The 27,904-nt window shown below is 44.9% G+C and overlaps 1 long non-coding RNA gene across 1 annotated transcript in view; it reads left to right on the top strand.

Moving 5' to 3' along the window:
- The window catches only part of LOC142829587 (uncharacterized), a 36,197-nt gene extending 14,181 nt beyond the window's left edge, over window positions 1-22,016 (top strand). Inside the window, exons 2-3 of the long non-coding RNA XR_016349461.1 lie at window positions 18,306-18,411; window positions 18,739-22,016. This is a non-coding gene — a long non-coding RNA (uncharacterized LOC142829587). The remainder of the gene's footprint in view (window positions 1-18,305; window positions 18,412-18,738) is intronic.
- The last annotated feature ends 5,888 nt before the right edge of the window (window positions 22,017-27,904 follow it).

The following is a 27,904-nucleotide window of genomic DNA, read 5'->3' as shown; positions in this document are numbered from 1 at the left end:
ACCAGCGGGGTTTTAAAAATGGCGACGTCCCGCTTATGCAAATGAAGCCCGGCAAATTCAAATCCCGGGCTTCATTTGCAAGTGCGGTATGCCTACATTACCCCGCTAGTTCGAACTAGCGGGGTAGTGTAGACATACCCTTAGATACTTGAAAATTGCTATAATGTCCCCTCAGTATTCTCGTTTCTAAACTAAACAAGCCCAGTTCTTTCAGTCTTCCCTCACAGGTCATGTTTTCTAGACCTTTAATCATTTTTATTGCTCTTCTCTGGACCTTCTCTAATTTCTCCATATCTTTCTTGAAATGTGGTGCCCAGAACTGGACATAATACTCCAATTGAAGCCTAATCAGTGCAGAGTAGAGCAGAAGAATGACTTCTTGTGTCTTGCTCACAACACTCCTATTAATGCATCCCAGAATCATGTTTGCTTTTTTTGCAACGGTGTCACACTGTTGATTCATGTTTAACTTGTCATCCACTATGACCCGTAGATTTCTTTTCTGTAGTACTCCTTCCTAGAAAATCACTCCCCATTCTGTATGTGTGAAATTGTTTCTTACTAAGTGGAGTGCTTTGCATTTGTCCTTATTAAACTTTATCCTGTTTACCTCACACCATTTCCCTAGTTTATTCAGATCAATTTGAATTTTGACCCTATCCTCCAAAGCACTTGCAACCCTTCCCAACTTGATATCATCTTCAAACTTCATAATCATACTCTCTATGCCATCATCTAAATCACGAATGAAGATATTGAACAGAACTGGCCCCAAAACAGACCCCTGTAGAACCTCACTTGTTATGCCTTTCCAGCATGATTGTGAACTGTTAATAACTACTCTCTGAGAATGGTTATCCAGACAGTTATGCACCCACCTTATAGTAGCCTCATCTAGGTTATATTTCCCTAGTTTATTGATAAGAAGGTGTAGTGGGGCGGAGTGGCTGTCCACTGACCTGGAAGCAGAGGAGCCCCTCTGGGAGCCATTTTGGGCTGAGCCTAACCCCTCCCAGTCACCTGACTGGAAGCCAGGAGGCATTGCTAGGACTAACAGGGTATGTCTACACTGCCACCCTAGTTCGAACTAGGGTGGTTAATGTAGGCATTCGAACTTGCAAATGAAGCCTGGGATTTAAATATCCCGGGCTTTATTTGCATGTTTCCGGGCGCTGCCATTTTTAAATGCCCCGTAGTTCAAACTACCTGCCTACGGCTACATGCGGCACGAACTAGGTAGTTCGAATTAAAGTTCCTAATTCCAACTACCGTTAAACCTCCTTGCAGGTTTGCAGCCATCCCTCTGAGGACAAAGGGGGAGAACGTTTAAAAAAAAGGCAGCCAGGGGTGTTGCATCATGGCTCATTTTGTTTTGGATTATCAGTAGTGAGTGGGTGCTCAGCATGGAATCAGCCAAGATGCTAGAATGGATGGTGGAGGTCCAGAGGCAGTATCAACAACAACAGACACAGCTAATACAGCAATTAGCCACACAACATTAGGAGCAGTAGAGGCAGCTCATGAGGGAGTTAGCGGAGCAACACCAAGCCCAACAGGATCGATGGCTACAACAATATGGACCCCCTCATCAAGGGATCCTCCAGACGGGTGTGAGTACTGAGGAGGATACAGGCAGTATTTCCCAGCTACCAGTTAGATTAACAAAGATGGGCCCCACGGATGACCCCGAAGCCTTTTTAACAACCTTTGAATGGGTGGCGTCTGCAGCCCGGTGGCCCGAAGACCACTGGGCCACGCTACTGGCCCCCTATTTAATAGGGCAGGCCCAGTTGACCTTACCACAGCCTCAGTGACCAGGACGTGATGCATTATTATAAAGTAAAAGAGCGATTCTAGACCAGATGGGCATCACCCCAGAAACCTACCAGCAGCAGTTTAGACAGGAGCGGTACCCTACGGAGGCCCAGCCTAGGGCAGTGGCCCAGAGGTTAAGAGAATCTGGGTGGCAATGGCTGGACCCAGACAAGAAAACAGGGGCACAAGTAGCTGAGACAATTATTTTGGAACAGTTTTTGAACATACTGCCTAGCGGGGGCCAGAAGTGGGTCCGAAGGCGTTACCCTACCACCCTAAACAAGGCAGTTGGGCTAATGGACCATTACGAGGCAGCAGAATATGCTGAAGGAGTTGGGAAGCTAGGAAGGGGAGGACCCCTCCCAAAGGCGGGGTTGACAGGCCCAGCACGGCCATGAGGAGGACCAGAAGGAGCCAAAGGTCGGGCAGGAGGACGAGGTGAGTGGAGTCTAGCCCCTGCGTGGTCAACCCCCCTTAAAGAAGTGACCAGTGAGCGGGTATTTCCAGTCACTGGAGGAGAAAAAGGTCTGGGGAAAAGAGGATCTCTTATGGGAGCTTGTTTCAGGTGTGGTCAGGAAGGACACTTCCAAAAGGACTGCCCCTATATGGACTGCACATACGCCTGAGCCCTAGCTGAGAAAGGGTCGGGCTGTGAGCTGGGAGTTGAAAAGATCCTGAAAGTATTGAAGATAGGGGGACAGCAGGTGGAGGCCCTGGTAGATTCAGGGTGCAGCCAGACCATCATACACACGGCCCTAGTGAAGGATGACATACCGCGAGGACTCCCCATTCACCTCTAGTGTGTTCATGGTGATTCCCACCCCACCCCACAACTTGGATCCAGATTGAAGACGGACCCCATGTGAGTTGGTGTTATGTAGCAGTAGTCCCAAAGCTACCATATCCGGTGCTATTGGGCCATGACTGGGAGGGGTTTGTGAGAGTGGTGATAGAATGGAGAAATCGCTGTGAAACAACATGCAAGGAGGTGATGGTAGGGCAGGAGGATGAAGCCTCGGAAGTAACGGGTAGCACCGCAGCGATAATCCAGGGCATGGCGCGCCTCACGCCGAGTGAGGGAGAGACCATAGAGTAAAGGCTGCAGGAACCCGAGGCTTGGAGAGGCGACTTCCTGCAGGAGCAGAGAGAAGACCCGGCCCTTCACAGAGCTTGGAAGGAAGCCACGCAAGAGGCAGATCCAGAGACAGAAGGCACAAGACCAGGGGTAGGCCCCGCCCTTTGAGGTATGCCACTACTGGCTCTATCGGGTTACGGAGGGTGTGACAGAGGAGGGTACCATACGGCAATTACTGGTCCCCCAGCGGTATCACCAACAGACTTTGGAATTGGCATATGCTAACCCATGAGCAGGGCACCTAGCCTATGAGAAAATGGAGCAGAGGTTTTACTGGCCCAGGGTATATAAGGAGACAAGAGACTTTTGCGAGTCCTGCACTGTACCTCTGCACCATTGGTACCTCTGCCGGTGACTGGAGTACCCTTCAAGCATGTGGCCTCGATATAGTAGGACCCCTGGAGAAGACCCAGACAGGGTACCAGTATATAATGGTGTTGGTAGATTATTCAACAAGGTATTCTGATGCTGTACCTGTGAGGAACACCACAGCCCCTACGATAGCGGCAGAATTAGTAAAGATATTCTCATGGGTCGGGATTCCTGAGGAAATACTAACTGACCAAGGCACCAATGTGACTTCTCATTTAATTGGGGAACTACGTCGGTTGTTACAAATCAGGACTTTAAAAACATCTGTCTACCATCCTCAGACAGACAGCTTAGTGGAGCGGTTTAACCGTTCATTGAATGGCATGTTAAAACAGTGTGTGGAAGAGGATTGGGACAAGTTACTCCCAGCCCTCCTGTTTGCAGTTAGGGAGGTTCCCCATGCCTCTACAGGGTTTTCGCCCTTCGAGCTGCTCTATGGGCGACAACCCTGGGGCATATTAGATAGCATAAAGGAAAACTGGGAAGAATTGGCGACCCGAGTCCAGGGGACAGTACAGTATATATTAGAATTACGGAGAAAACTTCATATCCTAGGCGAGTTTGCACTCTATTTCCCCATGATTAGGAAGGACGGGGTACATGGCTAGAAGACAAGCAGGCATAATATACAGTAAAGGAAATGGACCACCAATTCATGCAGCAAATTTCTATAATGCAGATTGTTTCTCTATGAACATCTTCTCCATCTCCATAGCATCCAGGGACTTGAGAAAGGGGAGGTAAGGAAAAGGAGCACTTAGCAAGTGATGGAAAGACAACATGTCAGAATGGCATGTTAGCCACTATTCTGCTGGGTATTTGGGGAGAATTGTGACACATACAAAAGGAAATTGATCCCTACTCCATGTTTGGCCAAAAATCCAGAGACTTTATCCCAAGTTTTACCGTAGATCCCTGCACGGGGCACCATCCCCTTGTCCATCTGTGTCTTCACCTGCATTGCATCATAGAGGGGAAGATATTGTGGACCCATGGCTTCCTACATTCTGTGAAAGGTATTTTCTCAGTGTTTCCTTCCTCTTCCCAGATCATTTAAGAGGGCAGAGTGAGAGGCGGGATGTATAAGAGGATGATAAATTTAGAGAAATGAGGGACAATGTTAATGGTTTATCTGAATCAGATAATATTTCCTGTAAGTAGGAAGAGCTACTTTGTTTTGCAACTGAGAAAGAAAAATGATTCTGAATTTGTATTGAAAATATTCAATTAGGAAAATTAAGGTATGTGCAAAGTGCGCACAATAGATAAAGCTAATGCTAGAGTTGTATACATGCTCAATAGCTTTCACTCATCATCTTACTCCTATAGTCTAAAAAGCAACTGCTTAGATCTGGATATGACCCCCTGCCAAAATGTAATATCTATCATTTTCTGGTAATGTGCACATCTCCCATAGACAACTTGACAGAGGCGAGCTTGACACCACCAACATGAGCAGTCTTCCTGCTGTGCTGATAAATCAACCTGTTAAATAATCTTTAGCAGAAAAAACATGGACCAAATCTTGAAGACTTTACTCAGGCAAACCTCACATTGGCTTTGATGAGATTTTTCTGAGTGAAAAGTGAATGAGGACCTCACAATCTGGCCTTAGATTTTTAAAAAGAAAAAAGTATAGAACATACCCTAGTAGTCAAAGTATTAATAATAATGGCTACCGAGATTTTATTTAACACTTTTCATCAATAGATCACAAAACTTTCCCCAGTCTTTAATGTGTTGATCCTCCCAACATCCCTGTGAGGCAGGGAAATATTATTACCATAGTTGGGGAAAACAATACACAGAGCCTATCCCTTGGAATTTCACAGCATGCCTTATGGCTCCCCAAAATAGCTTGACTATGGATGCGTGTATTCCCCTCTGCAGAAGTGTGAGAGGACTGAAGGAGCCTGGCATATGTGCTGCATAGAGCTGGCTCACACTTCTGGAATAAAAGTTGGCACTTGTTAAGTAGTCCCTGCTGATTCTAGTGATGTTGTGCATGACTAGCACGTCCAGCAGGAAGCAGGGAGGCTAGACAGATTACTGAAAGCCAGAGCAATGCCAACAGCCGTGAGACAGGGCTGATTTCAAATCACAACCTTGTTGAACAGCTTACTTTTGTTTCGGGTGCAGCTGTCTCTTAAATACTAAATGTAATGTGGACTTTTAACCCTCAGTCTGCCATGCCATACCATACCATTAGAACCATTATTTCCCTATTAATCTATGAGATTGTTATTAGTACTTACAGTGGTTTCAGGGAAGACACACAAAAATGTTCAGTCTCCTTCATGAGTAACTTCCAATAACTTTGCATGCTAGAAGGGCATGACGATCAAGGGTAATGATCATGAATGGGTCTGGTCCTACCAAAAACCAAGGTCCAAGTTCTAGTGCAAGCTGAACTGGGCCTATAATGGCTTCTCCACCCCTATGAACTTTTCAATTGCCTTAATAGAAAATTGCTACAGCATCTGCCAAAGATTCCCTATACAGTAGATTCCATTTATTAGCAACTCCGCAGTTGCCAGCAAAAAGTTGACATTTTCTGGCAGTTACTAATAAGCAGAAGGCAGGTATGTGGGGCTGCAGCCAGGGAAAAAAGCATTGGGACCTGCCTTCCCTGGCAGCAGCCTGCAAATCTGCTTACAGGCAGCATAACAGCAGGGAGGTTGCTTGGGCTTTCTATGGGATGTGAGGGTAGTGGGGGGATGCAGGGGGGAATCCATAAGGTGGCACCATCCCAACATTTCCTTCCCTAGGTGCAGTTCCGCAGTGGGGTACAGCCTAGAGAATTCAAGAAGAGATGGGTAATGGGCAGCTCCAGCATCCAGGCTGCTGCAACTGCTCCCTTCCCCATTACTTTCCTTCCCACAGCATCCCTCCCCTTACCTCCTGTGTGGTACCTATGCACAGGTAGGTTTGTGCACAGGTAGGGTTGTAGGGCTGCTGCCCTAGCAGAAAACACTTGAATGGGCTGAGCACTAGCCACAGGGCTGCAGCAAGGGTAAGCACATCCCAGTACTTCCTTCTCTGACTGGAGCCTCTCAAACCTGCCAGCAGCTATAGCCTCTCTTCCAAAGAGTGTTGTTAGTAAGTGGCAAGCCCTTGCCAATTTCAAATCCCATTAACATTACAGGGATATGATTGGTTCCCACCAAAATTATGCTATTAGCCAGCAGTTGTCAATGTCTGCATTGCTATTAAGCAGAATTGACTGTACTAGGGATAGACTGAGGAATATTACAGATTCAGCCACAGCAAATATTTACGTTTTCTATCTTGAAGTTGTGTTCTGATTTCAACCTCTAGCATAACTGCACTAGTGCAAATGCATAAGATAGAGAGGGTAAATGTCTGTAAGCTGTGATTTGCACCAGTGAAGTTTATCTCTACATGAAACTTTTGGTGAGCTCTGTTGTGGATGCAAATTGTAATTGGCCTTGTCTATAGAAGGGGTTTGCAGTTGTGCAGCTACATTAGTGTCTGGTTGAAATCAAAGTAAAATCCACACTGCAGACAAGACCCTAGTGGCAAAGACAAAACTGAAGAGTATTTGCACTCAAATAACACTTTCCATCTGAAACTCTTAAAAGGCTCCACTAACATTAATGAATTTTAGTGAGATAGGGATGCGTATGTTAGTCAGACTAATACACATTAGAAGTATAATGTATTTGTGTAATTAGTGAGAATTAGTATATACTCTCCCACCCCTAGAATTTCCTTGGATTATTTTGAAAAGACAGTAATCATATGTATAGTAGCCCAGTGTCTGAGAGTCTGTGACGCCGAAATGCTAGCTGTCCTCTCTGCGGGGCGCTGTTGCCTGAAATGCTGGCTGTTCCCTCTGAGCGGCCTGTGCTGCATGGGGAGTGTGGGGCCCCAACGGCCACTTGCACTGCTTGCTCCCCCGCGGCGGCCCGGCTGAGCAGTGCAGAAGGCAGCCGAGTGCCACGGTGGGAGGCAAAGGGGGGCGGGGTGGTGACGTGCGGTGTGACAGTGGCTCCAGGCCCCGCCCCCTGGCTGTGAATGTCACTGCCCCGCCCCCCTTCGCCTCCCACTGTGGCACTTGGCTGACTTCCGTGCTGCAAAGCCAGGCTGCCGTGTGGTAACAAGTGGTTCAAGCGACTGTTTGGGCTCCACACTCCCCATGCAGCACGGGGAGTGCAGAGCCCAAATGGCCATTTGGGCTCCGTGGTCCCCCGAGTGAGAGGCAGGAGGGGGAGGAGAAGAGAAAGAGAGACAGAGAGAGAGGCAGGAGGCGGAGGAGAGCTGAGAGAGAGGGGGGGAGGCAGTAGGAGGAGAAGAGAGAGAGAGATGGAGCGAGAGACCAGAGGCTCAGGAGAGAAGACCGATGTGGAGGAGAGACCTGAAAATCCCGTCTTATGACGGGCTAATTGGCTAGTGTATAAAGAATAAACTAAACAATATCACAACACACCAAAGTGTGCTAAACTGTTTAAGGCCTTCCCCCCACGAAAGGCCATAGTTGTTACCAGACCACTTGAGGAATTCTCACAATATGCAGTAAACTACAGTACTTCACTATAGCATGCACCAGACCATTTGTTGTCTTTTTCAGAACTAGTTCATTGTGAATCAGTCTATCATGGTGCATGTGCCAAAATGCATTCAGATTTCTACTAAAATTTACTGTTAGGCATTATAATGGAGGAAAAGTTACTTTCCATTACAAAGTTTTAAATATTGCTTTAAACTACATAGCAAATGAAACTGAATATAATTTGTGTTCAGGGTTCATATCCATCAAATAGCTCTCCTTCTCAAAACTGACACTTTGCCAACTGTTTCTGAGTTGCACAAAGAGAAAATGTGCCTAGCCAGGACCATACTGATGGGTTTAAGGTCAGGTAGAAAAATACTATATGTTATATTTGTTTGGCAAAGTGAAAAGTGTCTAATGTTCTCCTAATGATTTTGAATGTCAAACCTGAGTCAATGCACTGAACAATGGTGATTACTTAGAAACCACAATATTTAGCAAGGCCCTGATTAGTCTCTAACGGAAAGAGAGAGGGAGGAGGAGAGAGAATGTTTCCACTGTTCCCATGTTTCTTATTTGCATTAAACCACTGGTTAAACAGTCATCAGCCCTTGAATTGAGAGCAATGAGGTCTTGAAATCCTTATAGGCTATGTCTACACTGCAGGGAAAAGTTGGAAAAGTTTTCCCACTTTTCTTCCGAAAGAGGCTTTTCCAACATTTGGCTCATCTACACAGGGCCAGATGTTGGGAAAAAAGCCTCTTTCAGAACATCCCTTCCTCCTCGTAGAACGAGGTTTACAGGGATGCCAAAAAAGTGTCATCTTTTCCTAATTTTTTTTTTTTTTTGGAAAAGTAGACATGTTCCTTGGACACGGCAGACCTTTAGTTGCAATAGGAAGGGGGAAAATATCATTATGGATTTTCTGTTTAATACTTGACCATTGCTGTGAAGTTGGCTATTCTTCTTGCTAGCTGGCTGGATTTTAAATGAAGAACCTATGTTCCATTGGTTACCTTCTACCCTTGTGTTAAACCTGTCTGTGTTTGCCAACCTTGGAGAAACAGTATTAAAATGTTGAGAAAATAGTTTGAAAAGCCACAAGCTTAGTGAGAGCTAAACTCAACCACGTGAGTAAATTGAAAGAGGAATGTTTTAGCTTGTTCCAGAACCCCCTCCCACTACCCGCCTGCCAGCAAGACAATGAGAAACAGTGCACTCAGAAATGAAACAGACAAAAACATTAAATCAGCAAATTGCCCTTTTTTGATTGGTGATCCGTACACTCTTAGCTATAGCTGATGACAGCTGATAACCCCATATGGCAGGCATCAGAGACATCTTTTAGAACCTATGCTCCTTCGTGAAATGAGCCCAAAATAAATACACTAGACACTAGAATACACTAGATACGGAACAGGCAAATATTGTCTTTGCTACCAGTTGGAGAAATTCCCGTTCCTTCAGAAAAAAATGAAAAATCTTCTTTGCCAGCATGTGTGTTGGTATAAGAATATAAGGCTGCATATCACATTTTCTCTACAAGCATTTTGTGGCACTGAAGACAATAATTTATCTGAATTTTCTAATTTAGTTTTCAGCTCAACTAGAAAATGTAAAAATATACTAGGCCGGACCTACTGCTGGCATAAACTGGCTAAGCTCCATTTAAAACAATCTTACCCCACTATATCTAAGCCACATTGCATCATTAGCTATATTATGTTTTACTATAACCATACTGAAACTACCTGCTGGTGTCTTGTTTGGCTCCTCTCATGTATATAATAATTCTAATTCCTTACTGTTCCTTTATAAATAAGTAAATACTATTCATCTCTACAAACCCTTTTACGCAGGGCAGAAGTATCAGCAATTTCTGATTGTTTCATTTCCATTCTGAGGATCTAAAAATCAAAATAGCACCACAGAGTGGCTTTGGTTAAAAAAAAAATGGTTGTGTTTGTGAGAGAAAGTTGCTTAAAGACTGCTTTGGCTATGTCCATAATACACATCTGTCAGGGCGTTCCCCACTCTGGCACTCTGAGTGTAGAAGGTGAGGGCCCTCAAGAGAACTTCAAAACCTTGCCTCTACAGATACTGGTTACAAAAACTTCCTCCCAGAATCATAATCCACAGATTTTGGGGAATTGCTGCCACCATCAAGTGCTTTTTATCCCTAAAAACCAGGCACGAACACTTGAAATCACTCCCAAGATAAACAGCAAGGGGTACCCCAGGCTCTTTTGCTTGAAAAGAGATTGAAAAAATAAACAAGAAAAACAAGCTGCAGTCTCTGGTAGCTGACCCCTCAGTCAGAGGCATGCAGATACACACAGATGGACCTTCCCAGACACAAGAATCAAATCATCACCTTAAAAAAATGATTTTTATTACAAAACAAAAGATAAACATCATAAAGCATGCTTGGTTGCTGGATGTTACAGAGCACTAAGGAAAACAAATTAAAAAAAACACAGACACAAGTCTCTGGACACAATGCAAGGTTAGTAAATGGGGAAGTATAGGTTCACACACAGAAGTTTAAACCAAACCACAAAATGAAGAAAATTACCCTGAATGCAACTGGATTCACTTTTCCCTTTCACTCACTTCTAATTTTCTCTTTGCTCAGTCCTCTCCCATGCCCTGAATTCCTTGGAGATGTGGCAGTCCTGCCTAGGTTTAAATGATTTTGTGTGTCTCAATTCCTGGTGTATCTCTCCCACACAAATAAAGCAGGCAAGGAACCTATATCCAATTCAAATTTCAACCCTCTATCTTGATTGGTTTCCCCATCCCCCTGGCCAGTATCTTTGCTAGCTACCTGGGCTTAACCCCTTAGACGGCTGAAGCAACCCTGTCAACAGTGGGCCCTGCGGAGCTGGAACAGCCCCCCCTACCCATGGCAGATGGGAAGTTGTGTCAGCCCCCACTACTTAATTACTTAACATTTCACATCCCTAATTTTATCCTCCCTAGTGATTGAGGGAATGGGCGACATGTCCTTAAAGTAAAGGAAGACACTGCCTTCCCACACAGGGGCTGCAGAGGTGCTGCAGAATGGTGGGGCTGTGCTGGTCTTGTCCATCCCCTTCCTGTCTCTAAGTTGCTATTGGGTGTTTTTAGTATGGTTTAGGCAGGTTCTAGGGGCTGAGGGGACTCAGAAGGCTGAGTAGTAGGGAACCTCCTCAGCAGCCTGCCCCTGAACCTGCACAGAACATATACAAATTTCAGTCATATAGGTTTTCCCATGGCTACAGCCTGCAGTTTTCTCCAGAACATCTTCTCTAAGATGAGTGCCAGCCCTGCTCTCCAGAGATCTCACCCAGCTTGCTGCATTGCTGCCTGCTTGCTGGTTTGTTCCCCTCTTTCCTGCATGGCTCCCTCCCTGTTTGACTCCTCACCCCATCCAGTCTCCTTCCCTGCACCTTGGCCCAGGGTGCAAAAAGTGGGCTTCTTTCTTGCTGACTGCTCCCCACCCTCCTTCCTCCTCCTTTGCCCTCTCCCTGCACCAGTCAGTGAGTTCCCCGCCCTGTCTCTGCTGAGCCTCCCGTTTTTGCTTTGTATGGGGTTTCCTTCTCTCTCCTCTTTGTTGCCCCAGCCTAATGTTTGGAGTGGTGGTAGGTTTTGTTTGCCCCAGCCTGAGGTGCTGCTGGGTCCTTTTCTCATCTCCTTGCCTCTTCCACATGCTCCTCCTCCCCGGTTGCTAGTACGTGGAGTGGGAGGAGGGGTTGCTTTGCCCAACCAGCCTTTCAAAGATAGCTGCCTGGTCCCCTCCCCTTCTTGCCCTCTCCCCACATGCTTGCTGCAGTCTTCTGCCTGCTCACTGCTCCGAGACCTCCACCTTTGCTAGTGTGTGGTGGGTTTCCTCTCCCCTCCTCATGCCACTCACCTCGTCCCTGGTTCCTCCTGCTCTTTTGTTCCTGTTCCTCTGCTTTTGCTGCTCATGATTGGCTCCTGGCCATTCACCTATTGCAGGCCCTCTCTATCTATTCACGTAGCCCTCCCCAGTCTCTAGGTGGGTTTGCTCCTCATCCCCCACTTGTCCCTCCAGCCACTCCTCTCTTTCCTCCTCTCCTCTGTGTGCCTCCCCCACTGTTCACTGTTCTCTAGTTCCATCCACCTTCCCCTCCCCCCCTTGCTGGTCCTGAGTTTCTCCAGCATCAGCAGAGCGGGCCAGCCATTGAAAAACAGATACACATTTCACTCTGGTCCTTGGCTCCCCCATTTTTCAGCACCAGTTAGCTCATTGTTTGATTCCAGAACATAGATATTTGAAAATATTTTGGAGCAAATTCTAAAAAGCCCATTTCTGAAAAAAACCAACAACGTTGTATAAACCACATAGCATGGAGAATAAATGTCAGGAATGCACTGATATTCTGGGGGGTAGAAGGGAGCAGGGAAGAGAGGAGAGAGACAAGGGAGAAGGCACTGGGCATGTCCTTCACAGAATAGGTGTGAAGTATGGTGTGGCCACAAATAGAAGCTGGGGAGCTACTGCCTTCCCAGGCAGAAGCTTCATCCACCGCCCATGACCCAGCCCCTCAGACAAATGAAGGAGTAAATCAGGAGTCATTCTAATAATGTATCAGGAGAATCTTCCTGCATTAAGGCTAAAGACATAAAATAATAAACAAATCCCAGACAATCATTCAGGGCCATATTACTAACTTCTCCAGTGCAGCTGCTCCAAGGAGAAAGATCCTAGGATCAAGAACACATGGTGGAGGATGGCTTACAAGTACTCAGGGAGTATTTCAAGCACCAGAGTGGGCAGGTGTGTTGTCTGGGGTGTGGCACTGTTGATGAGTAGGATCTCTCTCTGCCTGCAGACCGGCTTTCAGGCCTGGTCTACGCCTAGACTATTGGTCAGTCTGCCTACACCACTGATGAGTTGTGCCAGGTTGATGGAAGACTTCTTCTGTCAACCTAGCTCCTATTTCTGGATGAGGTGGATTTACTACAGAGATGGAAAAAAAATCCCTTCACTAGATGAGTGTGAGCACATCCTATTCAGTGCAGACACACCTTCAAACTCTGGCAGTGGAGAGGTGTGCAAAGATGATATAGATAGAGGCCCCTGGATAGATAAGAGTACTTTAAAATAAAAACATAGCAAGTGCCACTGAGGAGTAAACATCATCCAGTTTCCCCAGAGACCTTATTATTGCCTCTGTCTTCCAGCAGTGCAGGTGCTAAAAATCTGCCCATTTTCTCTCCCTGGTTTCCTTCTGAGTCTCTCAGCCATAATGTAGCCCTTATATTGCCACACACAACATCTACGTCTACATTGGCACCCTTTTCTGGAAATGCTTAAAACGGAACAGTTTTCCGTTATAAGTATTTCCGGAAAAAGCACGTCTACATTGGCAGGATGCTTTTCCGGAAAAGCACTTTTTCCGGAAAAGCGTCTATGGCCAATGTAGACGCGCTTTTCTGGAAAAAAGCCCGGATCGTCATTTTCATGATCGGGGCTTTTTTGAGGAAAAGACTACTGTGCTGTCTTCACTGGCCCTTTTCCAGAATAGTTTTTCTGGAAAAGGACTTTTGCCCGAACGGGAGCAGCATAGTTTTTCCGGAAAAACACTGACAATTTTACAGTAGATCGTCATTGCTTTTCCGGAAAAGCAAGCGGACAGTGTAGACAGCTGGCAAGTTATTCCAGAAAAGCGGCTGCTTTTCCGGAATTAGTGGCTCAGTGTAGACACAGCCAACATGTGTAAGGGAAATGCTATCTGAGTTACACAGAGCAATATATACATATTTGAGACCTAGGTAATCAAAAGTCACTCTGGTTGTAGCTGGAAGGAGTTCAATGTAATATATCCGTTAAAGAAGAACACCAGCTATAAAGTTCCATCCATCTGAGTTATGGGAGGCAAAATTTGTATAGGATGTGTGATTTTAATTTACTAGAAGTCATTCTGAAATTGAGGTAGGATGCATATTGTTCACTGAAGAATAATTTATAGACTTTAATTGTAGGAAAGAGAGAAGCCTTTTGCTTCAAAAAGCCTATCAGCCAGCTGTCCTTCCTGTTTTATCAGTAAGCAAAGCTAAGAGCAAATAACAGATGGGAATGTCCCTAAGTGCCAGCAGTGACTGTACATGAAATGTGGCACAGTCTCCCTCCAGTGGGTTATGTTAATAACCATAGAAGATTAGAAAAAAGGTAGGTGTGGAATGACTGGTTCTGATCAAAGATTCTTTTCTGTGACAATGATCATACTTATGGATTCAATTATGATGATAGCAAAAGCAGTTTCAACAGGAATATGGAGTGGATTGCATAGTAGGGTAAAGAAGGCTAAATTTCAGGCTGGGTCTGGGTTTGAATTCAGAATCCTAAAGCCTGGCAATTTTTTAGTTTTCTCATATTGTAATCTAAGCCCTACCATTGCAGCAAACTTTACTTTCCAGTTACAAAATTCATGACTGTTCTGCATCCATTCATCCTCATTTAGCTTTCACACAACTGTTCAGATTGAGGGTTTCTTGCTTTTCTTGCACTCAGAACAAAAAGAGTCAGAGGATTAGGTCCTCAAATGGTGTAAATCCACATAGTTCCATTGATGTCAAATAAATTTCACCAGCTGAGGATCTGACCCTGAAGAGTTAATGCACGTGTTTTTGTGCTATGGGAGAATTTAGATAGAAAACAAGCTCAAGTATTTGCAACCAAATAAAATAACTGTTCTAATTACATCTCATTCTGGATTTTGACACCAATAAATTGTAGGTGATGTGGTTTTATAGAGGGGCATCCCCTGTATATGCTTTCTTAAGTGTCATTTTGTGTATTTGCCACTCATCGATAGGGAAACAGTCACATTTATGTCGGCCTAATCTGCGTATTCATCATTTGCAATTTGTTTCACCTTTTGCATCGCTTTTGTGCAGGCTCTGAGCATGCACCAGCAGCCAGCGTCACCCCTTCCTCCAGTGCCTCCTGTCCATTACTGCTTATCAACTCCTTCCCCTCGTTCCCCGGGCCTCCCAGCTATTCTGCAGTGTGCAGGAGACACTGTGAGTGAGTGGGAGGACTGGCAATGGGGTGCACATAGAAGAGGGGCCAGAGCTGGGCAGGAAGAGACAGGGTGGCAGTGTGTGCAGAAGAGGAAGGGGGGCATTATTTCTTATGAGGATAATTTCCCCAGTATCCATCATTTCGGAATCAATCATACTTTTCAAGAATGCAACCCTGATTTATATTGGGGATCCCCTGTACAGAAGTATAAAGAGTGGGATTTTAGTAAGTTTTGCAGTATATTACCTCAATGAAGTGACTAGAGAAATAATTTAAAACACAAAACAATCATCTTAATCAGAGAAATCACATACTTTACTCGTGTGAAGATATTTCTTTGTAAAATAAGCATGCTTGAATGCCAACATTCAAACACTCATTCCAAAACAGAAAGTAGAAAGAAAACTAAAATGGTCTAAGAAGATTAAAAAGGAGAAACAGAAAGAGAGTAGAAGAGAGAACAAATATTACCAGGTGTTTTTTAATTTGGTAACCAGCTGATCAAAAGTTATTATGACTTATTTATTCAAGTGTCATAAAATCACTTTAAATGTGTAGGGCCATATTCATGAAAGTATGTATTATATTGTTAGTGTGAGTTCATTTCCTAATGTATTTTAAAAGTGATATGGGTATGCCTTACATTTTCAGTTTTTTTCAAAGGAATATCACCTTCTCATGGATGTATGCTGGGAAGCAAACAGGATTAAGGAATAGATCTAACACTGAGGAAATCAAATCTGAGTAAACAGGTTGTCCAAACCCTGTATATAGAATACTACATAGTTACCTATCAGTGTTACCTTTATCCTTTAAATATAAAGAACACAACAGAGGAAAACCAGGGATAAAACACACCGTAGTTATTATGGAGGTCTAATTGTCAAAAGAGTGGGTTATGTGTTTTGGGATATCATGAGACTCACAAGATACCTACATACCCTTGTCACATTTTTCCTCTTTTATTCTAGCCATTTCATTTTCCCATGCGAGCTCATGGAAAAAGAAAATGCTTACTGCTTTTTTGAGCGTGTGGTGACCATTTTGTATATAGATTCATAAAGCAGAAGAACACTGACAGGGCAATATTTTGCACGTTTCAGCTAAAAAATGCTTACATAAAGAAGCAAAACAAACATCCATCAAGCATAGAATCATAGGACTAGAAGGGATCTCAAGAAATCATCTATTCCAGTCTCCTGCCCTTATGGCAAGACTACATATTATCTAGTCCATCCCTGACAGATGCATGTCTAACCTACTCTTAAAAATCTCCGATGATGGAGATTCCACAACCCCCTTGGCAATTTATTCCAATGTTTAATTACTTAAAGTGGTATTTAATATGGCCACAGGAATCTTCCTTTACCTGAGTATAAAATCCAAGACAAGAGACCTAAGCACTGGAAAACCAGAGAAACTGCCAAATATTTAAGGGGACAATGAGCCTAATGACCAAAATTCACATCATCTTAAATAAATTGTGACTCTAGTGATAGGTCACTGTGAAACAGGATTTAGAGAAAATGATTGTGAGCTAGTTGTGAGCTGATGATTGTGAGCTGGTTGTGAGTTGTGGGCTGCTTCCATTAAGTATATTAAAAGAAATAATAAAAAAGGCCATGTTGTCCTTTACTAGGGGAGATAACAGGGTTTAAACTTCTCTTCTTGCTAGTTTTCTGACTTTCCTCTTTTAGGAAAGGTTATTAAGAAGATGACACTTGGTAACTCCTAGCGAATAGATTTCCTTGCCCTAGTCAGTTTAGTGACCTGGCATGGAGACTGAAATGACTTTGTTGGACAAAGAGCCTGTGCTACTAATGGTCCATGATGAGTCATTCAGAAGTCTCAGTTGCCTTCAATAATACTGAGCACAAGATGGCATCATTGACATAGCTGCAAACCCTAGCAAGGGTCAAAGGATCCGTCTGGGGTTTCTTTTGCTGAGAGAACCCAGATGGTACTGGTGGTATTTGCTTTGAATACCTTTAATAAAAAATGTCAAAGGGTTCTTTTCTGTCACTGCTCCTCTAAGGCCATTGGAAAAGATAGTGAATTACTTTGGAGTATATGGTATTCAGTGTGTGGGTGACACTCAGATCTTTCTATTCCAGTGGTCCAACTTAGGCTGTGTCCAGACTCCATGCCTCCTTCGACGGAGGCATGTAGATTAGCCACATCGGAAGAGGGAAATGAAGCCGCGATTAAAATAATCGCGGCTTCATTTAAATTTAAATGGCTGCCCCGATCTGCCGATCAGCTGTTTGTCGGCAGATCGGGAGAGTCTGGACGCGATGCCCCGACAAAGAAGCCTTTCTTCATCGACACAGGTAAGCCTCGTGAAACCAGGTTTACCTGTGTCGATGAAGAAAGGCTTCTTTGTCGGGGCATCGCGTCCAGACTCTCCCGATCTGCCGACAAACAGCTGATCGGCAGATCGGGGCAGCCATTTAAATTTAAATGAAGCCGCGATTATTTTAATCGCGGCTTCATTTCCCTCTTCCGATGTGGCTAATCTACATGCCTCCATCGAAGGAGGCATGGAGTCTGGACACAGCCTTAGTGTGGCTAATTGGCTTACTCTAGTATCTGGCCAAAATCAGGCATTGGATGAGAGTGAACTGATTGCAACTTAATATCAATAAAAGAAAAAATATGCTACTGAGTTGGGGGAGTTTGTGGACATAGTATTGACTCCCCATGGTTCAGAGAATGTACCCACGTTTTCCAGGTTGCTATTCTGGATTTTTTTAAATTTTCAAGTGCATCAGGGTGTCCAAGGTTTAGAGCAAGTTTTATTTTGCTATTTATATTTAGCCATCCCTTAGAAACCACATCCCTTAGAAACCATTCTTTGATAGGAAACCCGTGAAGTTTGCATTTACTGCTTTTTCAGGTGTTTCAGTAGGAACCAAAAAGTGGTCCACATTTTAAATTTTGCCGTATACATTTTTCTCATAGGTTTTTAATGTCATTCCTTAATATTCCGCCAGAAAGCAAAGTTCATCTTAACCATGAGCCTGCAATAGAAGCCTCTGTTTTCTGTCTGGGATTGGCAAACTGGTTAGGATAATAAAAGACCCAGCTTTATTTTTCCAAAATATAAATGATCTTTACTTTTTTAGAAGATTGCAAAGTACAGTAAATTTCAGAGGGATATCCGTGTTAGTCTGTAATTGGAAAAAAAAGCAAAAAACAGCGAATAATCCTGCAGCACCCTAGACACTAACAAGAAATATAGATGGTATCATGAGTTTTTGCGGGCACAGCCCACTTCAATTGTTCCCGCGAAAGCTCGTGATACCATATAAATTTTTTGTTAGTCTCTAAGGTGCTGCAAAACTATTGGTTGGCTTTTTAAGTTTTTTCAAAGTACACTAAGTTACTTAATTTTTTTTTTGTTTTTTTTCTCTCTTCAGGCACAGGCACAGGCACAGGCACAGGCACAGGCACAGGCACGATCCCAGACACATTGAGGAGTGCCACACATAGCACATGGGCATGTCTGCATGTGTGAGGCACTCCAGCAGGCAGCGCTGCCAGGTGCGGGGGTGTGTGCAGGTCCCAGGGAGGGCTAGGCTGCTCCTGGCTCTGCTGCTGCCCTGGGAGGATCCCACTGTGGCTAGACACTTCCCTTGCTTGCTTGTCCAGGAGCTGGGGGGGCGGGGGAAGTGGGTAGCAGGGTTCCCTGTGCACTTTGGGGACCTTGTGAGGCAGGGCCTGCTGTGCAGGCCACACATGGCCTTGCTCCCGGGACATCCCCCTCCTGTGGCCCAAGGACTGGTGGTCGCTGCTCACAGAGGAGGGCACGACTTCAGGGACAGTGTTTGCATGGACAACTGAGTGCCTCTCCTTCTGTTTTCTGCCCAGCTGGACCAGTCAGGTCTGAGGGGTAAGTCACACCACCAGAGCCAGCAGCCAGAGCCAGAGGGACCCGAAAGCATGCCAGGGTCCATGAAGACCTGATGTGGCAGCATGTCTGCATCCTGCATGACAAGCAGCAGACCCTGATGCAGAAGATCTGTGAGGATCCAGAATGGCAAAACCGCGCCTGGGACCAGCTCATGCAACGGTGCGATAGCATGTTGCCATCATGAGGGAAATAATGGCACACCTGGCTTCTGTTGCTGCTCCTGCCTACCACTCTCCTGCCCTCCCTGCTATGCCCATTCCCCCTTCCTCTGCCCCCCAAGCGATGCCTCTGCTTCCTCCACAAGCGATGCCCATGTCCCTTCCCCCTGCCATCCCTGACCCAGCTCCAGCCCCGCCTCCTGCCCATGCCACTGTGGTCACAGGATCCACTCAACCCCAAGTTTGATGAGGTCCCCGCAGCCAAGGAGGTACACCCAGCTGTCCCCAATGCCACTCGAAGCCCCCCTCCTGCTCCAGATTAGAGCTCCCCTCCCCCTCCTAGTTAGGCACCCCGGTTAGGTGGCTAAAGGGGCACTTCACCTGGATCTTGGTCTGGTTCAGGTGGGCATTAAATTGGTCCCTGCTGGGGTTGAGGTGGCCTGTATAAGGCTTCATTAGCCACAGCATGAGGGGGTTAAGCTGTGTCCCCCATGATGCACAGTGGCATCTGCATGTCTCCAACTGCAAAGTCCCGGCAGGGGAAGAATATTCCCACCTCCAGTTTTCTGAAGAGACTTGAGTTGCAGAAAATCTGGGCATCAAGGGTACGTCTACACTACATGGCTCCGTCGACGGAGCCATATAGATTTGTTTATTGGGCAAAGGGAAATAAAGCGGCGATTTAAATAATCGCCGCTTCATTTAAATTGACATGGCTGCCGCGCTGAGCTGACAAACAGCTGATCAGCTGTTTGTCGGCTCAGCGCGCTAGTCTGGACACTTCCTTGCCGACATCAAATCCCTTTGTCGGAAGCCCCGGTAAACCTCATCCCACAAGAAATAACGGGACAAACAGCTGATCAGCTGTTTGTCGGCTCAGCGCGGCAGCCATGTAAATTTAAATGAAGCGGCGATTATTTAAATTGCCACTTCATTTCCCTTTGCCTACAACCCTAATCTACATAGCTCCGTCGATGGAGCCATGTAGTCTAGACACAGCCCAAGTGCCCTGCCCGACCACCTGACAAAAATGTCCGTGAACTGTTCACAGTGGTCGACCAGAGCCTGCAGCACCATAGAAAAGTAGCCCTTGTGAATTATGTATTGGGCCACTCATGTTGAGGTTCATGGATCAGGATGTGGGTTCCATCAATTGCTCCCCCACTGTTCTGGAACCCCAGGGCAGCAAATCCAGCAATGATGGGATCCAGGTCTCCCAGGTGGATGGCCCTGCATAGCAGGATGTTGTTGATGGCCCTCACAACCTACAGAAGGAGACCAACAAACACACAAAACAGAGAATGAGAGAGGGGGTGCCTGAGCCCTTGGAAGGTGGCTGCCCCCCTTCCATAATCTCCTCCCCAAACACCCCAGGAGCCACCCCCTATGAGGCCACCCCCCTACAGCAGCAGGGCTGTGTGAGGGCAGGATGGCACAACCCCCCGGGGATGGGGCTTCCCCTACATCCTCACTCCACCCTGCACCCCATCCAACTCCTGCTTTCCCGAGGATCCCCTTTTTCCAGGACTCCCCCACCCCTCCGTGCAGGGACTGCATCCCGAGAGTGCCTTACCTCCATGAGGAGGGCCCCGACAGTGGACTTCCCCTAGATAAACTGCTTGCCCACTGACTGGTAACTGTCTGGGGTGGCAAGCTTCCAGACGGTGATGGCGACTTGCTTCTCCAGGGGGATGGTGGGCCACAGGTGGGTGTAGTGTCATTGGAGGGCAGGGTTGAGCCAGGCACACAGCTCCAAAAAGGTGGCTTTCTGCATGCAGAAGTTTTGGAGCCACTATTGGTCATCCCACCACTCCATGACCAGCCAGTCCCACCAATCAGCACTGGTGTCCAGCCTCCAGAAACACCGCTCCATTGAGGCTTTGTCAAAACTGCAGGGTTTTTTGCAGATGAGATCTTCTGCAAAAACTCTTGTGCAAAAGTACGTCCACCCCTCAAAAGCACATTGCTTGTGCAAGAGAGCATCCACACTGCATGGACACTCTTGCTCAAGAAAGTGCTAATTGCCATTCACAGAATGGCTGTCAGAGCACCTGGGCTTTTTCTGGTAATGTGATAGGCTCTTTTTGTGCAAGAAACCCCTGTTGAACATCCACACACACCTTTTTGTGCAAGAACTCTTGTGCAAAAAGAAGTTATTCCTGTTGGGGAGAGGCCTATCTCTGTTGGGATTGAATTTTTTTTCTTTTTATATTCGTATTTTAGGATTAATAATGTAGCAATGTAAGGTAACACATTATCACATTTGATATTTTATTAAACTAAGCCCTTTAGTAAGATATATATTCCTTTCTTTTAAAGCTTAGTGAGTTTAGTAAGTAAAGAGACAGAGTTTTGATGTTATGTTTATTTAATGACATTGGAGGAATGTTGAAGGCTGAAGTCTTAACTATTTAATTTACAAGGTCTTTTTGCTTTGTCCAATATGGGATACTGTTGTATTATGCTTTTTTTTTTTGGAAGTCCGTGTAGAGGATTGTTTGTGTGTGAAAGTGGTATGTATATGTCGAGATAAAGGTGTGAAGGTTATTGCTCAGAGCCAGATGGCCAAATAAAGGAGGGGCAAAGGGTGAGTGAAAACAGACTTATCAGCATCAGCAGGACCATCAGTGCATACTCATGGTCAAAGAGTGATCGGACTGGCAGACTGATGGCCCTAAAATGGAGCTGGCACTAAAGGATGATTGATTACAAGATGAGCCTTTTGAGATGTTTTGGGAATGATTGACATCAACAAGATAACACACTGGTCATAGACTGACACAGCAAAATCCATAGTCTTCAACAGAGAAAAAGGATTATAAAAGCAGGGTGCTTTGCAATGGAACTTTGGGTTCGTCTTGCCATCAACTCCAGAAGAGCATCGGATCATGACCAACAAAAGGCCCTGCTCTCCCTCTGTGGTCGATCTAGCTGGCCACTAGATTGCTACAGACTCTGGACTGGTAACTATAACATTGTCTGGTGGGACTGTGACACCATTGTCTGGTGGTTGTGTGTGCGAGTGACTGAAAAACATATGCTACTGTTGTATTCTCAATAAATGAGGCGTACTGCCTTTTCCCCTATAAAAGATCTCATGTGCTTTGTTTAAGCATAACATCTCTACTAGCAAAATCCCTCTAAGCTGTTGATTTACTGTATTTTTTTGTGTGCAAAAACGTGCTTGAGGTATGGACACTTTGCGGGTTTTTGCACAAAAATGGCTGGTTTTGCGCAAAACACTGGTAGTGTAGATGTAGCCTGAGAATTGCAGTATCAGGGGTATTGCTCCCACACCCAGGAAGAGGTCCCCAAGAATGACCTTGGGGTTGAGCTTGGTCAGGACCAGGAAGGCAGCTGGCATAAAGCTCCAGCTCCATGGCATAAAGGAAAAAGCTGTGGCTTCTGAAGAAGCTGAGGAACCACAGCAGGCACTGCAAGAGCTTTGCTGTCCCTTGAAGAAGTAGGCAAGCACGCAGCAGAATCAGAGAAACAGCTGTTCAGGGGGTCCCTTTATGGATGTGTCTCTGCTAGGCTCTGGCACCAGCACTAGGAAGCACCTGGAGACCTAAAGCCCTGCCTGAAGTGGTTCTGGGTGGCCTTCTATGCGAGATAGCGTCCAATTAGTCTGGATCCTCCTGTGGATGCACTCTTTCAGAATGAGTTTTTTTGGAAGATCTCTTCTGGAAAAACTTCTTCCAAAAGAAGCCTGCAGTCTGGACATAGCCTGGATCTCGATTCAATAGTGGGGATCAAGAGAAAAAATGCAAACAAACAAACAAAAAAAAAGCATGGAAAAATATTGCTCTAGTGGATGTCTAGTAAGAATTAATATATTGATCATTTGAACAACAATTGTGCAGTGTTTCAGAAGAAAGGTAGAATTTGTTGCCCATAATATATGGTAAAAGGCAATATTTTGATAATGATTAGAGGGTGAATAGGGCAGGGTTCGTCCAGTTTCAGGATATACATTGTACAATGCCTAATAAACAAGAGAAGAGTCAGAAGGCACGTTCCAGTGGTGGGTCTTACTAAAATATTTCAAGATTACGGAATTTCTTTTTCTGTCAGTTTCTTCTAAGACAGCTAGGGAGTTGCATTTAAATTCCTTTTATTAAGAGAACATTAGGGTTGCGAGTCTACCTCTTCAAAGTCAGGTAGTGCCAAAATTAAAGTTCTTTTCTGTGCCCCATTGTAAATATATGCAAGTACAACATATATTTTAATTAAATGCTCCTGTGTTCTGGGCCAGCTCGTCCGTTGATGCGGGTCCATTAAAACCAGTAGAGCTATGCCAGGTGACTCCAGCTGATGATTTGGCTCCTTTTCTCAAACAAAGCAATATTGTGTAAGGTGCACAACCAATGAAACCATGGCTCCTTCAGAAGTTTTGCCTCAGTCAAAGGCATCCTTATGTTTGGAGAGCTTTCATGGATACTGGCGAGCACACACAGAATAGTGCACAATGGGATAAGATGTTACACAGATTTATCTGAAATTGCAGGAAAAATGCTTTGATATGATATTAGGACTGATCATGACTATGTTGCCATGTCTATGCTCTAGTGGACAGAATTATGGTTATGCCTGGAACCTAAACTTTGGCATTTCCTGTGTAATAGGAGCTTAACTGAGCAGCCTTTATAGTCTCAAATTGCACTGTCATAGAGGACGATCTTAGAACTGTCTTTGAATCATGCAACTGAATTTCATCAATTCACTCTAACTGGGTAAGATGTAAATACTGTACTACATCTGATTCAGTCTGGTTTTGTTTTGTCTCAGTGGTGAAAGGTAAAGAAACTAAATCTAATCATTTCACCTTTGCTCATACAAATAGCTGAATGGTGAACATAGCTTGCTTCAGAAACATCAGTGCTTATTTTGTGCACAGTGCCCACAAATATTGGAGATTGCCGTCTAACACGGGTCAGTTTTAAAAGCCAATGTATTGTTAGTGCTACACCACCAGGGGGTAGCATGCTGCAAAACTTTGCTCACTTCGCAGTTTGGAAACAGACATCCTGTGGCTTTGGCAATGTCTACTTGAACAGGCAGGACTGCAGAGGGGACTGTCAGTTAGCCCTTTGTGTTTTATGCCTTACACTTGCTCCTCCTTGGTGTCTTTATTTTTCTTGCAACACCAAAACTTTAGGTTTTTTTTTTTTAATTTCCTGGAGCTTAATTAATAAACATGACAACTAAGCAGACGTTGGCACAAAGCCCTTTCCCATACAGCACATGGGCAATCTTATGGTAATTGTAGTTATTTATATTTGGCATCCAGCTGACTGAACTAGCTACACAGCATTATTTTTCCCCGGTAGGAGTACAGAGGCTATTAAATTAAACAGGTTAATGTGGCTGCAGAGTTTCACCCCCTGCTATCCCCACAGCCACAGTAAATCTGCCACCTGTTTATTTCCATAAAAATTCAATTATAGCACCACCAGTTTATTCTTCTTATGTGAGCAATTAACTTCAGGCAGTTCCAGGCTCAAAGAAATTCCTGGCCCACTCCCCTCTGAAGTTGTTCTTTTGTTGTTGTCACTGCTCCATTGGCTGGCAGGTTATTTATTTATTTATTTTTGTGCTAAGCGACTGCTCTGCCCCCACGCCAGTGTAAAATTAGAGAAGAGACTCCGCTGTGGTGCCCTGGTGTGTTGGTGAAGAAGAAAAGCCAAAATAAACAAAACCAACTTCTCCATTACTAGCGTTACAGGATGAACACAGAGAAAGCTCAAACTGTGCAGCTAGTGCAGCAGTACCCTTCAGGGCTTGTTAGCAAAACACGCAAACTGCTGTAAGAGAAAATCAAGTACATTCACCTCACATGCTGAATATTTTTATCCTACTATATGCAAAACCACTTTGCCTATAACAATGAAAGCTCATTTGTGTCCCTGAAAATATCCCTCCACCTATCTATGTTTGGTATTAACCAGATTCTCCAAGTGTTAGTCACGGAAGAAGTCCTATTGAACTGGAAGGGCCTGTTTGCATGCATAAGAATTATAGCACGAGTCCCTTTATCTCTTGGAGGCAGATTCAATGAAAAAGCGAAGATGGAAGGATACAGAGATTTTGAACTATATTACGTCTAAATGTGTACAGACGCAGATTTTCCTGGGGTAAATGTTGCATTCGAAATTTACTGCAAAGATAATGAAGTCATCGTTAACATTATAAAGCTTTTTCAGTCTTCATAATCTCTCTCTCTATATCCCCTGTTTGAATGAACTGATGTCTTTTATTATTATTCATTATTATTCTTGATATTGCAGTAGCAACTATTAGCCCCAATCATGGATCTGGGCCCCATAATGCTAGGCATTGTCCATATGAGCAAACCAAATGACAATACCAGGCTCAGGAAGTGACAAGGCCCAACAGATGGATAGGAAGACCAATGGGAGAAAGAGGAAAAAAGCAATAGAATAGAAGGGGACACCTTGCTATGGGAACTTGTGAATATCACTTCCTCTCTCTGTGTCTAAATAACCTCATTTGTACAAAGGAGTGATCCTTTTTTCCCCATCTTTGTAAAGTGCCTTGAGAATATTTGAGGAAGGGAGTTTATAAGTGCTATTAATTTCTAGTATATTTTATTACCAAAGGTCATGCTATTCTAACATCTCACATTTTCGGAGCCTATGACGGCCTTTCCCCTTAGTTCTGATGGGAAAAAATAACTTGGAAATGTTATACTTCCTGTCGTCTAAACTTTGGGCAGATGCCTGATTTCCATTTCATCACTGACCCTCTCCCCCTTTTGTGGGTGGGAGCTTTTGTCTCTGCCAAAAGCAACAACTTTAAGTGGGAGAGTTTGAAGGTCAAGAAGCAGAGAAAGAAACTCTGTGTGATTGCTAAATGAATTGCATATGCCATCATACTTTGTGTGGGTGTCGCTCGTTAGTGCAGACATGGAAATTAAGGCCCCTATATCATATGGTAGTGAAGCAGTTCGGGTGTGGAGGGGTGGTTCCGCCACGGAGAGTTGTGGAAGCAGAGCATCTCTCTATGTGCAGCGAAAACAGTGTAGATGTCTATCAAGGTATTGTTCCCTCTAAGGTGCATGCCTGCATAGCTGTGCACCTCATTTGCAGGGCTGTGCGGCAGAGATCACCTCTCGCTTTCCTGCTGGAAGGTGAGTGGTGGGTTCTGGCTCGGCACAACGCCATGCAACAGCCGGGCCATGGTGAGGCTGTCCCTTGTTCCTGCTCTGTGGGTAGCCATGCAGCCCAGTCGACGGGGTTGCATGGTGCAGCAGGGCTGCTCCAGCGCCTGGGGCTGCTGTGGGCAAAGGGTGAGCCATATGTCAGGCGGCAGTGGCCCCAGCTGGGGCCAGAGCCAGAGTTGCGTGTGGGGCAGCAGTGGCCCTGGCCAGTTCCAATTCCAGGGAAGGTGCTCTGCCAGCTGCAGCAGGGCAGGCTGCACTCCCAGGGCTGGGAAGGCACCACCCTACAGCGCCCGGCTCAGGAGCGGGGTTAACTGGGTATGTGGGAAAGCCCATGGGCTGGGAGAGGTGGGCACTGACCCGCTGTGCCAGGGGCTTGTAGGGAACTTCCCTTCATGAATATTACTGATGTTAAATGAAAGAAATCCCATGTTCAGATTTAGATCAGAGACAAGCTTTGCTGGTGATCATTTTTAATAAAACTTACATTTTTACAAACAGCGAAGTTTTAAAATCAGAATAGTATCAAGCCTGTTTGTTACTCAAGAGAGCTAAATGCAATCTTTAAATTGCATAGAAAGCATGGCCTTTTATTATACCATTCAAAAATGCATTCCTTAAGAGACATTGTTTCACGGAGAAATGGAGAGAGTACAGTTTAGTGGATAGAACAAGATATTGGAAATCAGGGCTATTATTTTTTTAGTCTGCTCTTTGTATTCCTCTGTGTGTGTGTGTGTGTGTGTGTGTGTGTGATATTTATTAGTAACTGGTGGGTGCAATGGTGGCACACATCCAAACAAGTATGCATGACCTCAATATTGGTGCACAAGACAAAACTCACTCAGCTCATGGATGGAAAATCTTAGAGGGAGCACTGAATTGAGGTAGAACCAACATTTGGTTGAGGTTTAGGCATTTTAAGATTCACAGCACATCTGATGGGACTCGATGAAGGACAGGGACCAGTTCCTTCCTTATATCTTCTATTGTTACTTACACCTGAGTGCTTCATAGGTTGTCAAATAAGACTTTGGCACTAACTTAGGAGGCATTTTACCCCCACTTGGCATAGTTGTTAATTGCTACTCTAGGGGGAACAAGACAGTGGAGAATGAGACCCACAATATTTTCAAGAAATAGTAAATTTGTAACCAATCATATTTCTCAGGAAAAATAATGTTTCCTTCATATAAATACTTGCCACCTGGAAGACGGTGGCTCAGAAAAAGCCTGACTATGGCAGTAATTGGTGCACTATTTTTTTTTGTCTGTACATATATAGAGCCACCTTGTGTATGTGTACTGTAGGTGGACAACATGCTAACAGTTTCAAACCAGATGGTTTAGTCATATTTAAGGCTGCAAGTCTGTCATGGAGGCCACAGATTCTGTGACTTTCTGGGACCTCCATGATTTTTGCAGTGCCTGGAAGCTGCTTAGGCTAGCCACACTGGCCACTGCAAAGACAGTTTTTGGCCACCAGAAACACACTCCACCCACCTCAGCAGCAACAGGGGTTCCAGACTGTGAGCCATCAATTGCCCCCCAAGCACCAGTAGGAGGTCCAAGACATGTGCTACCATTGCCTTCCCCAGAGTACCCCAGAGCTGCCACTTCTCAGATTGCCCATAGTAGCCCTGGGCTGCCCCATGCCTGAGAGCATGGAAGAGTTGATAAAGGGTATATAATAAAAGTCATGAACAGATCACGGGTTTTGAACTTTTATTTACTGCCCGTGACCTGTACATGACTTTTATTAAAAATGCCTATGACCTTAGTCAT

The sequence above is a fragment of the Pelodiscus sinensis genome, chromosome 4 (genome assembly GCF_052426305.1).
Source record: "Pelodiscus sinensis isolate ZL-2025 chromosome 4, ASM5242630v1, whole genome shotgun sequence".
NCBI lineage: Eukaryota > Metazoa > Chordata > Testudines > Trionychidae > Pelodiscus > Pelodiscus sinensis.
This window is presented reverse-complemented; position numbering and strand designations above follow the sequence as displayed.